The following is a 14,091-nucleotide window of genomic DNA, read 5'->3' as shown; positions in this document are numbered from 1 at the left end:
CCACGCCTATTTGTCAAACTAATCGCTATTTTAAACTTGCTGCGCGCACACTGCGACCTGCGCCGGGAGACCTGGAAAGGGGGAGGAAAAAAGAAGCAAAGAAAGGCAAACAAGTCCAGGAATAACTAAGGTGGATGACATTCTTCTCATTCCCAAAGCCTGACAGGCTGATTCTGGATAATGTGGTTTATGGAAGAGTGATTCTGTTCTCCAAGCCATAGTTCAGAGGTTAACTGGAGATGGTTCTGCATCCATTTTAGGGAATGTTAGCAGGGAGTAATGTTATTAATCCCAAATAAAGTTATTTTATAGGCATGGTGGCAATCAAATCTTTTTCAATCAAATGCCTCTGTTTCACTTGCAAATATTCTATAGTGAATAAACAAAAAAACCCCTTATTGTCATGGCACCTGTCATTCTGTAAAACCTAAAGTGCTTTCAAAACTATAGCATTAAAGTAGAAAAATCAACTAAATGACCACTGAAAGGCATCCAAGCTGGAATATGATGGTGGATGCCGTGGTTCTCAACACTTCTTTTGCAGGCAGGAAGCAGGGATGAAGATGCCACTAGAATTTAAGGAGCACTTTGGAAAATTGCAAAGATTTTATCTGAGAAATGAATGACAACACCTTTACTACTTAAACAAAAAAACCCAGCATTAAATCTTTCCTTCCCAGAAATTGTTCTTATCCAAAGAGAATAAATCTCTCAGTAAAATAATTAATAGAATACAAATGTTCCATCTCACTCCTGTGTTATGGAGTAACACGTTATTTTGTAACATCATTTAAACCATTTTTAGAATTGTGAGACACACGTACTGCACCTTACCTCAGATTATCACTTAAAGGAGATAGCTTTGTTTCAGCCATTTCCTGCTCTGCCCAACACCTTGTCTGCAAGCAATTTGCGATGGGGATTTGCCTGTGGCTAGTGGTATTGTGGCTCCCTGTGGGTGGCTCAGCATGATTGCCATTCAGTTTTTCAGGGAGAGGCTGTGCTGCTGTGCAGGGACTCTCATCCTCCCTCCCATCACAGCTTCCGTGGATGCATCCACATCCATGTCCCATGGACCCCCCACTATGCCCTGCAGCAGGAGAGAGGCTCTGTGAGCTCTTATTTGCCTCTGTGTGCAGTGTGTTTCTGTGTTCAACTAATTGTAATTTGGCTCTAGAATATGATTTTCCCTGTCTATTCTTAAAAGTCATCAGGAAAAAAAATGATTGAAAGGTAAATAGCCAGCTCTCTGGTGACATTCTTATATCCAACACCCACAAAACATGATGGAGTGAAAGCTTTGTAAAACATGCCTTTTAAAAAAACCTTTCAGATAAATACTACCACATCAATCAGTTGTGGTTGAAACCTGTTGGACACATACCATTGTCTGTTTTTTACATCCCACAGATAGACAGACACGTAGAAGGGGAGTGTGCAAGAGATTCTTGTCCAGTCTTGCAGACAAGGGCAATTAGCATGGCTTAGCACACGTGAGGGAGGTGATGTCAACAAACATCCTCCTCCAGATCCACCAGATTCCACTACTGTGGAATGAGTATGTGCTGCTTGTCACTGCTCTGCTCAAGCTGCTCTCAAGACTGAAATATTAGTATTTGATATTAAAAGCCTGAGATAACAAGAGGAATAAGGCAGTCCTTAAGTAAATTGTTCATGGGGTAGATTGTTTGGAATTTGGAATAGGGGTATTTCTCCAGCAAAATATATTAAATGGGCAGAGCTGAGAGCACCTTCCACAAGTGTAGCAGGATCCAAAAATTTATATGTGTCCATGGCATAATATCTTCATTCACTGCTTTGCCAAAGCAAAGAAGTTGCAACATGTAGCTTCTATCTAGAAGCCATTTATTTACCTCATTAATCAGTGCCTGTTACTGCAGTGCAGAAAGTCACTGGTCCATCAGCTTTTCTTTCAGAAAATGGAAGTCCCTCATAAACACACCTGGACACTTCTATAGTCTAATGCAAGGTGCAGAAAAAGATTAACCTAGCGGCACAGAGGGAGCTGGGGGAAAATTACAATGCGAGAGAGCAGATAAGAGTTAGAAAAATGCAGATTGTAAACAAAGACGTTTCTGTTCTGAGGTTGGCCGAGTGGCTGCTGCTAAGTCACAGTAACCCTGGGTTGTCACCTTTGAATTTTACTTGTCACTCTGGTATGCAGTACAAGAATGTGTGTCATTTCATCATACTCCTTGCCTGCACAGATTACCTAATTAATTTACTACAAACTATAAAAGTAGTTCCTTGTACTAATTGCCTTGTCTGCTGGATGCCCAAAGAGGAAGCTGGGACTTTGAAACAAGATGGTTTTCTTTAGATGAGAAAAGTGAGACATACAAATTCAGGCTATTTTGTCTTTGTCTTATTCCCTCACGATACATGTACAAAGCTTTCCTACTCCAGATAAAATGAGAAAGTCTCAAAAACACTCCAGCAGATAGCAGTAGATCCCTGGCATTTGCTCACTGATGTTCAATTTTTTTTTTCTTTTTTCCATTGTTATTTTTTGTTTCCTTAAGAATTAAAGATTGCTAAAACACAGTAGTAGAAGCCAAGGAGACTGATTACTCTTCTTCATAGTAACAAACGTTATTATGAGTAAAAGAAATACTATAGCAGGATTCCATTCTCCATCCACAAGCACAATCTTCAGGTGGTCAGAAATTTCAGGGATCAAGTCCAGTGGATTGGCAAGTTTACTAAAACTCCTGTAACTAAAAGTTATGCCTCAAGCTGGGAGATGTGTAGGAAAAAAGTAGGGAAGTGTCTGGGGTATCGGCAGGTAACCAGCCTGCTGTATATGCAATAACACTAGATGGCTGCACAGTCTCCCAAGAGACTGCTGCTGTCTGCAAGTTTGATTTTGCAGCTTGTGCACCTGAAATACTCACGGTGAGATGTGCTGATCAGTGGAGTGTGTTTGTGTGCCAGCACCTGTGTGTTAGTAGGCAATCCAGTTCTCTGAGCTGGCAGGCAGAGCTGCAGGATGGGCATTTGCTGACAGCTGGACTTAAGCATCCCACCAAATGACATGAATATCACACCATGGTGGGGCAGCCTTCCTCCAGATTTGCTATGTCCCTGTCACCAGGAGCTGAATCACATGTGAAGCAACTCCTGAGACACTCATTTCCAACCTGGCCTTTTGAGAAACCTGATATCCCCATAACTGCCAGGCAAAGGGTGGAGTCTGCAGAGGGAGGCAGAAACCTCTGTGGCCGTCCAGCTTTGATCAGCCATATTTGTTTGTTTACAAGGACATCTAAATAATACCACCCACTGTTCTGTTCATCAACATCCCAAAGATTTCCAGGATATAGCTCTCAGGTTTCTAGCTCCTGCTGCAGCATGCAGCCCAGACCAGATGGAGCAGGATTAGGGTTGTCAGGGAAAAGGATTGATAGCGGGATGTTACACTTCAGCAGGTGATCAGTTCTCTTTAGGGGCAGGATCCTTCCTTAAAAGATCCTCCAAAAGTGACAAAATTATTACCATATAAGTCTAACAGTTTCAGCGAGCTCTTAAACTGGTGTTTGAATTCACAACTTTTATTCATATATTACGTGAAAGATTGCTTGTGTTTTCTCACCATGACCAGGTCTGCATGTTTCAGCATTTCTGCTTGTAACTGACAATACAACATTGCTGAGAAATGACAGTTTTATCCAGCTCATCACCTAGTCCAAATCTTTCAAGCATAATTTCTGTCAGCAATGTGTTCCCTGGCTTACATTTGGGTAACTGTAACAAAATCCCCTTCTAGCGTCTCTTCCCATAATTGTTTGACTCTTTGCAATGGTTTGTGGCTGTGCATCCGTGCAGGCACCAAATTAATGCACAATGAGCCCTAATACCTTCTGCTTCAAAATTTCATTCTCCTCTCCCTTGACATGTATACATACTAGAATCAGAGCTTACAACTTCATTTCAAGGCATTCCAGGAAGGTAAGGTAGAACCAAGCCCTAACTATCTTGCACAAAGCTCCTGCCTGGTACATAAACCACCTCTTTGCTTGTGGCTGCAAGAAATTAAAATGTTACAGCTCAGGCAGAGAGGAAGAGGCCAGAAATTCTTCTGTGCTTTAGTTTGCTACTTGCCTATCACTGTTGCCAATTTGCCAGTGAAACCTGGAGATCCTAACATCCCACCAACTGCAGCGTGTTGCAGTTGGTGGGATGTTAGGATCCCCACTGGATGTTGGGAATTCACAAACTAAGGGATCTGGAAAAGCTGATCACAGGATGCAGCCTTGCATGTGCTGCACAGTAACCCACAGAGGTGTGAGCTCAGGGAGTCCTCACCTCGGTTTGAACATGCCAACTCCCTGCTTCTCCCCACAGAGTCAGCTCTAACCAGGAATGATTACATTTTTGAGTGTCACATGAGACAAGGACCTCTAAGTCACACTAAAAAAAAAAAAACTACCTCTTGCAAAATTTTTGCTGGCAGGCAAAGGAAGAGCACAAACATCTGTGAGCTCAATGTATACCAAACATGCATGTTGAAATCTTAGTACAGGTTGAGAGCACAGAGTGGGGAGATATGCACAGGCAAACACAGTGCTGATGACATGAGAGCAATCAGAGCACCACAATGTTCACAAAACTGTCCGTGGATAATAAATCAGCTCCTTTTGTGGGTTTTGATGGCAGGGATACAGCTGGATCCAATGACAGCTGGTTTGCATGAGACAATCAGTCTTGCCTTTGGTAACTCCTTCAGAACTGGGCTAGCTACAGTATTTATTACCAGCTAATGTTTTTTAATTTTCATCATAGTTACAAATATCAGCAAATGCTGCACAATTAGCAAACCTATGGTTTAACCCTAGCAAACAGGAGGTCCAGATTCACATTCACATTACCTTCTCAAAGCTTTCTAGAACCACCGCCATGGTGGTGAAGGGTCTGTCAGTGCCATTAAGAATTTTTCTTTCCCAGGGATTGTCTCCAGGGGAGTCTACTTGGTACAAGGTTGGCTGCAATTGTACTAACAAATGTGATTTAGTTAGTACAACTAGGTTGAATTCAATTTAGCCTGCAATTGTACTAACTAATGTGATTTATTTCTGTTTTGAAATATAGGACCTAAAATTCACTTAGTTCACAGCACACAGACAGTAAAGTAACTATCTCACTTAAAATACCTTCTGATTCCTCCATGCTTAGTTTTTGTTGACTCTTAAGCAACTTCCACTATGCAAGAGTATGTTGATCTTCAGCAACAGGCAACAGCATACACAAACACAGAGTCTCCAGCCTGGTAAGTCTAGCATGTGTCAGACATGTGGGATCAGGCAGCCACAAATGGCTCCCTGCGACCTTGGTGGTGTGGAGAGCCCAGCCCTTAATACATGCTTTTAGCATATCTGCTGAGGAGTGAAACTCCCTTCCCTCACACTCACCACAGCACAAAGGTATTTTGGATCCTACAAAAGGCATGCCAAAAATCAAATTTTTCCATCAACAGAGCAAATGAGGAATATGTGTATCTGGTCCATTGGGCTCAAAGGAGGAGATGATTAATCACCAGCAAGGGAGGATACTGTAGATAGCAAGTCAGCATCTTTAAGTATTTTGTTTTTCCTCCTCATATCTGTTTTTCCTTTTAAAATGAATTCTAAGAGATTGCTTACAGTGGAGTCTCCTCTGCATGCTTTGGCATCTTGTCTGAAGTCAGCAACTCACATCCTTTCTGCCAGCATTCAGAAAACACTGGTCTGGAAAACATAACCTACCTTAAAGGCAAACCAAGAAATTCAGTGTTTCAGGAGTAGCTGTAGGTGAAGCCTTGGAGAGGGACTGAGATAGCCTGTTAAGGGTAAGTGAATGGAATCCCAGCCTCAGTGAACCCACTGCTGATTTTGCCCCATCAGAGTATATTCTTTCCTCGCCAAATTTCTGTCAAATTTTCAGGATTTCACCAGAAATTTTTTGCACCTCTAGAGTCTGCTGTTGATGAGAGCTTCTGCTGTGATCCACTCAGGATGTACAGTCCAAGAATGAATGACTCAACATAAGGGATGAGCAGAAGACAAGCCTTTGAAAGTGGTGACCTAGTGATGCTGTGCTTTTTTAACCCCCAAGTCACAGAAATTATTACAGTACAAACCAGATATGGAAACAACACAGGATAAACTACAAGACCTATGCTGGTGGGATACTGCACTTGGATTTAAATGTAAAACTGAAGTTTTTATGCAACTACAGTCATTAAGAGTCACGTAGTATTCACTGAATAATAGAGTCGTTAATGATTGTACCCAGACAAAATTCTTGCTCAGATCAGTTCCTGCCCTATGGTCTCAGTTAAACACACTGTTTTCCATTTTAAACTTAAACTCTTGACTGGAAGTGAGGTATTTCCTTTAATACTGTTATATTGAGACCAAGATCTACGTCATTTATAAAGAATTCCAGATTCACAGGGAATGGGAAACGCTATTAAAGTGTGAAAGAGCAGCCTTTTCCTCTTTCTTTTAGGTAAGAGAAGAGGCAAAACCCACTAAGCTTCTTTCAGAAGATTTTATGCTGTAGTTTTGACCCTGAATGGGCAGAAATACTAACAAAGCCAGTGATTTTCCTCCAAAGGAAAGGTTTTAAGTGGTTTTGATGAAAAGTGTACATACAGCTGGTTCTCTGGGACAGACCTGTTCTTTAACCTTAATGCTGGGTACATGGGGAGAACACCCACATACATCTAAATAATACAGACATCACTGGTGCTGGGTAAGAGGAGTGCACTGTAGATCAAGGGAGCTCACCCTCTGTGGTGCATCCTAGGGTGCTGTGCAATGTAACACAGGCACTGCAGGGCTAGCACCTGACCTCTATTTCTTCCAGAAACACTAAACATTCACCCTAGGACCTAAGCAGGAATAACCTTGAACAAATGGGACACTGCTGGGCAAGTCGTATGAGTGCAGCTTATCAGTCACTATAGTAGTGCTCATGTGGAAACAACCCCACATCAGTAAATCTGGCTTACAGCAAAAAGACAAAGAAATATCAGCATTGGGGACTGACATAAGTAGGTGCCAGTAGGAGGGTTCAGGACATGTTGTGCAGACTATTTGTAGAGACATGTTTCTGGCATTCTGAGTCCATAAATAATGTTTATGAAAAGGTATTAGGTACCTTCCCCAGGGGCTGCTAGAAAAAAAGGAATAAACAGACCAGAAGGAGCTTAGGCACATTCCAGTATGGGGAGGAGAAAGAGGCTGTGAAGACAACTCTAGCAGACTTATTATGGTACCTTCATGAAACATTTGCCTTTTTTACCCAGCGGGCAGGGGTGAGGGAAATATGATTCCCTGCTCTGACAATAGTAGAGATCGAATGCTGTATCTGGATGGACTGCACTCTCTTGTCTTGGAGCCACTCCTGCAAAGATGTCCTAAGCCAGACTGGCAGCAGCCAGAGGGGTTTCTGGCAGCTGCTCATATCCCAGGGAAATGGCAGGTATATGAAACGATCTCATCAAACTTCGGAAAAAGTGACGAATGAGGAAAATACTTGGATTTGCTCTAACAAATCTTGCCTTGCTCCACTCTTATTTACAAGGTTGATCCAGGACAAAACATCACCTCTTTAACCCAAACAACACAGCACTATGCAGAGAGCACTGCAAGTCTGCTGATGTCCTTCCTGTGATCTCACTGGGGCTTCGAAGCACACTCACAGTTTAAAGAAATGGATCACGATGATAAAAGAGAATTATCTTTGCTTTACCCTCATATGCTTAGTAAACTCCCATGAAAACTTAGCAAATTCCCCCTGCTGCTTCTCCAAATGTCTGTGCCTCAGGCCCAAACTCAGTTATTCCTTTAATCCTGTGCAGGAGATCCAAGATCAAAGTTGGTGGAACTTTGTTTCATCGAAGCTATTCCCAGCACCATCCCTGGAATTCAGACAGCTGCTGGTTTTCATTCCTCTGCCATGGGCTAGCCAGATCTGACATTTCAGTGTTAACCCTTGGTTTTGGCACAAATGATGAACTGGAGTCTTGTCTCCTGAAAATTCCCCTGCTCTGCAGCAGATAACTCACCTTCACTGTGGTACCCCATGGGAATAAATTACTTACTGGTGGTTTGCTTCATGGGTACCAAAATTCCAGTGGCAAAGGAAGGGATCCCTGTGGAATCTAGGATCTTCTGAGATGGAAGGTGATCTCTAACTATCCATTATATTATCCCTGGGAGAGGGGAAAAAGAATTGAAAACATGAAACATTTACTGGAAAAAACAAGACCAGCCCTGTATTTAATCAAAACATTTTGTTTTGTTCCACTTGAAATTATTTCCATCCATGAAAAAATACTTTAAAAAAGAAAAGGACAGTTCCCTTCCATGAGCAAACAAAATAAGAAGTCATGTCAAGTTCCTGTACAATGCTGCAGTGAAGGTGACATTTTTAATGCTGTGTTGAAATTGTCTTTACTTGTATTGCAGTAATATTGAACACATCAATTTAGGTTTAATGATCTAATTTCAGTGTTTGTTAGGGTAGTGGTGAGAAAACCAAAGATTTGTGGGGAAAAAAGCTGAAGTGACACTCATTTCCCCTGAAACTCATGAGAATGTGAATATGAACACTGATGATACCCATATGGTTGACTGGGGTAAAGGTTCCAAAAAGATGAAGACTAACCTGAGAGCCCAGGGAATTATTGCCATTGCCAGCTATACTGGTACCTTGGGTTGTTTTTGGTTTTTTTGTATTTGTGGGGGTTTTTTTGTTTGGGTTTTTGTTTGTTTTTTTTTTTTTTTAATTGGAAACCCCAGTTTTCACATGGTAGAAAGAGGTAAACAGGAAAAAAAAATACCCATTCTTGTACAAGACTCACTCTTACACTCAAATGACTGTGTCATAATCAAGGCAATAAATTGCAGGTACTTTGGTTGTAGTTTATTGAGATCTCATGCCAGGCACAGGCTCTCTCTATGTTTGCTTTAATTATCCTGTTCCTAAAGAAGGCAACAGTTTATGCAGGTTTACTACAATGCCTGACTACCCTCCCTTCCCTTTGCCTAAAGTACTTGAACTTTGTATTCCCCACAGAAAAGTGGAAATAACCTTGGAGACTTCTTCAAAATTGCTTCAAAACACATTGAGATCTACTGGTGAAACAGCAGTAGAAAAATATTGTCACTTCCATATGCTGGGATATTTTTTCCCCAGAGCTCTCAGACACTGAGCATCACAGTTGCATTTTCCTGCCTAGAACAGGCCAATCATTTTCTCTTCAATACCAGCTGACTTCAGTGCCCAGGTGAAAAGGGCCCTGTAAGTCATGGACATTACTACTTGCTTTTAAATGATTTTTCACCCAAGAACATTATGCTGGTTTCTGCACTGTCTTGGCGTAACTCCTGCCTCTTGGCACTATCTCTGCACCTCACCCATCCAAATCAACAGGTATATTTTCATATCCTCTAGCAACAGATACTTTGTGGAGGAGTTAGTGTCTGCCAAGTGTGGTATAATACTAATTTATTCAGGCTCCTTGCCATTTTCTCCTCCACCTCAAAACTGACAGCACACCAATCACATATATTTTTCAGCAGCACATTGTCTGACTGAATCAAAATGTGTCACTGAGATCCATCTCTGTGGCCCTTTGCTGCAGCACAAACAGAATTCAGCTGCCTGCTTCTCAGACAGGTGAGACATTTCAGGACCCACCTGACATTGACTTAAACCCCTGTTAGTGTGGTTTTGTGGCAGAGAGCATGGCTAGTTTGTAAGTGGTGGGAATCAGCATCTGTTCTGAGGAAAATGGTAGTTTTGAAAAGGTAGACGTTGCCCAAGATGTGCCTACTCAACACAGGAAGAGATGTCTGGGAAGCACCACTGCAAGAATCAGGAGGCTGGTCTGCTGGCTGGCTTGTGGGATGCACAGAGAACAGGGAGGTAAAGCTCTCCCTTGCAGGAGGCCAGCATCTTGGTATAGAGGAAGGAAGAGTATTCTTTTCTTTTTGTGAGAAAAAAGCAGAGTGCCCAGGTCTTCACCAAAATACCAGGATGAAATCACAAATTTTATCTGAGATACTTAAACCTGCTGGTACCAAACCTCATATTACTCATGGAGAGCTCCACCTCCTCCTCCCTCTAGGTACTACTGACATTGCCAAATCTTTTGCTAACCACAATTCTTTCCACACAATATTTTCTGTGCCAGCAGAGAAGTCTGATCTACTCTAGGGAGGTCAGCGCCATCCTTCTAGAGTTTTCAGCTACAAATATAATGGCTTGCAACAAATCAGCAGTTAACACTGATCAATTAACCATAAAAGTTTATATCTCTGAGGAAGAATATCCTAAAAAAACCACAGTCAGCTACTAACTAGAACTGTCTACCTTGTCTGATTTTGTCTGTCTCTTTCTCCACCCATGGCTTTAAAGATTACCTCTCTTTCTCCTAGAGCTTTCTCAACTATTAATGAGCTACACAATCCAAATATGTATTAAATCTCTGAAAATGTTCAGTTGTTCAGGTATAGGGCTTGGGTTAAGTTCATATATCAAAATTTCCAGGTCATTAGCTCTCATGTGTTAGGATAGCAAGTGAGTTACAAACTCATGTGCATATGTGCCATGATGGATTTTCCCTAATTGCCTTTTTCTGAATTCTGATGGTTGTGAGTCATTGCAGGCAGGAATTTATATAGCCAGAAAGGTTAAATATAAATATATCAATTTATTGTCCACTCACAGAGACCAGTATATGAAGAGAAAGGCCAGGGATGTTCAGAGTTAAGGAATATTTCTATTCCAAGTGGAAAAACATGTAATGCTACCTGCAAGTCTTGCTGATAAGAATGTGCAGACACTTGGGTTAGTGCTGGAGCCAGGAACGTTACACCAAATCTGATGTGGAGTGAGGGTGCACTGCTGTGGCTGCTCTGCCCTCAGCACTCAGGAACACCCTGGCCACCCAGCACAGCTCAGCAGCTTCCCAGCATAACCACTTGTGATCCTCTGAGCTTCTTTCTGTGCTGTGGAATTACACTGTTCCATCTTTTCAAAAACCAAAAGGTCTCCATTAAAAAAACCCTCTGCAGTATGATCCTACAGATCTGTTCTGTCTTCACAGGAATATCCACAGCAGCTTAGGGATTTCCACTGTCTTTTCTCTTTGCTTGGGACAAGTCACCTACAAATACAAGGATAATGACAACAAAGTCTTGCTATTTCCGAGGTTCCTGGTGGCCAGGATGAGTGACTGCTGGCAGCACACTGTCCCCCATTCCTGCTATCTAGGATGGGTGAAAGGACACTAGTCAGGGTATCTGCTTCATCCATAAGAGTAACAGGGACATCCCTCAGTACAGCAGCTCCCTGTTGTTTCAGCTGAAGGTCCCAAACCTGCCTTCAGCATGGGGAAACAGCAAGACACTGGAAAGGGGAACTCCTGGCTTCCCACACCCCCTCCTTTTCCCTGCTCATTCCCTTACTGAATCCTCCCCCAGCCTTATCACATTCCCTCCATTCCTCTCACCGCCCTCTGAGCTTGCCTGTGAAACGCTGAGCCTGTGCTGCTGCCATCCACTGGCTTCCAGATCCCCTCGCTCAGACCTGTGCCATGGGGTTCCTGGCCACTGCAGTGAGAGGGGTGGGGGAACCCTCACCTCCCACTCATTGTCTTCTGCCACAGCTCTAAAAAATATGTATTCACTTCCTATCCACCTCTGCTCTCGACAGCACCACACATACCCCCTTTCTTCTTGATGCTATCTATTTACAATAACTCAGTTTCCATAAAATCTCCTCCATTTTTCCCTCACTGAAGCACTCTTATCTTATCTTGCAAACCTGACTGGACTTCAGGCAGTTTGGTGTTTATATGAAAAAAGGGTTTGGCTTTTAAAACAGTTCAGCAGGAACAAACAGAACTAGGTCTTCAGAATAGCTTAGCCTGCATTTTTGGGCAGTAAAATGAGAAGCCAGCTCTTCCACGAGGGCTCTTTGTCATGGTGTGCTTTGAAAATATTACTTTAAATATCCCTGAAACAGTTAGATGTGGAGCCTTTGCTGAAAAGTCAGACTCTAGCTTGGTGTCTCCCTGGCAGCCAAGCTTACCTGAAATCTGCTCTGCAGCCTTTTGCAGCTCTTAGGAACCCTTCCCTGGTTTCCTGATGCCCCCTCAGCCTGCACAATGCAGGTTATCAGAGCAAGGGTAAAGCTGGTCCCTGCTGATTTTGATCGACTGTAACTTGACTGATTCAGTTTGCAAACTTGGGACAATACTTTGTTGTGTCTTTGCCTGTTGCTTTACATTGAAATTATCTTGGGAGGAAGCAAATTGTGCTACCAGACTTTAATTCACCAAGTATCAAACTTGGGTCATCTGGGGGTCAGGGGTTTTTGGTGGCTTTTTGGTGGCTTTTTGGTGGGGTTGTGTTTTGTTTGGTTTTGTTTATTTTTGGTTTTTTTAAGAGCACTACCAAGAACTCTGGGGAAGGTACCAGCAAAAGCTCTCTTTATACAAAACCACAAAAAATACATATGTCCATTATTTTTACTTGGCATGGAAACTTGCGTGTCAGTTCAATTGTATTGACTTTCAAAAAGATTAGTTGTGCAGTGGCTGTTCTGCTGTACAACAGTTTGGTGACATCTGTCCTCCATCCCCTGAGTCGCGGAACACCGCAAAGTCTTGAAAAGATCTGTCACAAACCTCCTGTTATTTCAGGATACGGAAATATCCCCCAAGTGCTGTATATAGACTGTGGATTCATCATGAGCCAACCTGGAAATTTCAGTCTGAGCAGCAGTCCTAAATTAGTAAGGGCAGGGAAGTCTGCAGTAAAACAGCAGACTGTCTCCAGTCATCCCACACTAAACAAGCATACAAACAGAAGTAGAATTTTATAGATAAAAGCACAAATAGCACTGCTAAGATAAAAATCACAAAGGTTCCAACCCCTGAAAGTTCTTGGTAGTATTTAATTTTTTACAGTGGCCTTAGATGAGATCTGCACAGAGGGAATATGAATATATCAGTGGCATTTCCCATCTAGACATAGAACAGCCCTGCTGTGGGGTTGGTTTGGAAGGGAAGAAACAGCTCTTCATGCCAAACTTGCTGGGAAGCCATGGTCACTTACTGCTCATAGGAACAGTTTAATACAGACTCGCATCTTTAATGTTCAGGCAGCTTTGCAAAAGGGAAAAAGGGTTTTTTTTTCCCCTTTTCTCAGCTAGGGAGATGAAAAGCAAAGACAACTGAATCAATGTGCTGAGGAGGGAGAGCACCTCAGTGCTGGTGCCATATCTGAGCTCCTGTGCCCATCCTGTCACATGAAGAGGTGCCAGATGGGGGGGGGATACAGCAGCAGTCACCTGGTGCTGCACACAGTCGTACACAGACTGTGATGTAAGATCCACAGTCACATTAGCAACCTCAGTTCGCAAACAGCAGAGACACAGATATCCTCTGGGATGTCCACAGGAAATACACACCCCAGAACTGGATATCAGAGTTGTACACAAATGAAAGAGCATTGATTTGGCTTCAGCAAGAGATTTTTTAAATAACAGGTTTTCAGAAACACATGCTATTTGTAAAGTATGTCCTGAGGTCATCCAGACAGGTCCTTGACTACTGAACCTATCTGCTCATCAAGAACAGTTGTTTTCAACATTTTTCAGCCTGGGAGGCCCCTGTATATCTTACCAGTGGAGGTCAGGTCTCCTAGTGTATTAAAATTTGCTAACATCAGCCTACTTTTCTTAGTTACTCCTCCCCAGTACTGGAACAGCCAGATCCACAGGAACTGACAACCACTGCTCAAGGCCAAGCTTACAGTTATCCTTTTTTTAGTATTATCCCATGTGGCAACTCTTAGTGCTTCTGTTGAATCCTGGAACATGTGAACTCCATCATTTCACTGAATGGGGGAAATACAGGCTCACATACTGCATGTCAACAATCCTCTGTTCCCATTTCTTTTTGAAGGTGTACAACAATGTATACCCCCTCCAAGCAAGAAACAGTAAATTTTGTAATCAAACTGTGAACGTGCAATTATGGTTGCAATTAAGGTGAAATATAGCTCTATTGAA

This window comes from Molothrus aeneus, chromosome 8 (assembly GCF_037042795.1).
Source record: "Molothrus aeneus isolate 106 chromosome 8, BPBGC_Maene_1.0, whole genome shotgun sequence".
NCBI classification, from domain to species: domain Eukaryota; kingdom Metazoa; phylum Chordata; class Aves; order Passeriformes; family Icteridae; genus Molothrus; species Molothrus aeneus.
The sequence above is the reverse complement of the archived record's forward strand: the minus strand, read 5'-3'. Positions refer to the sequence as shown.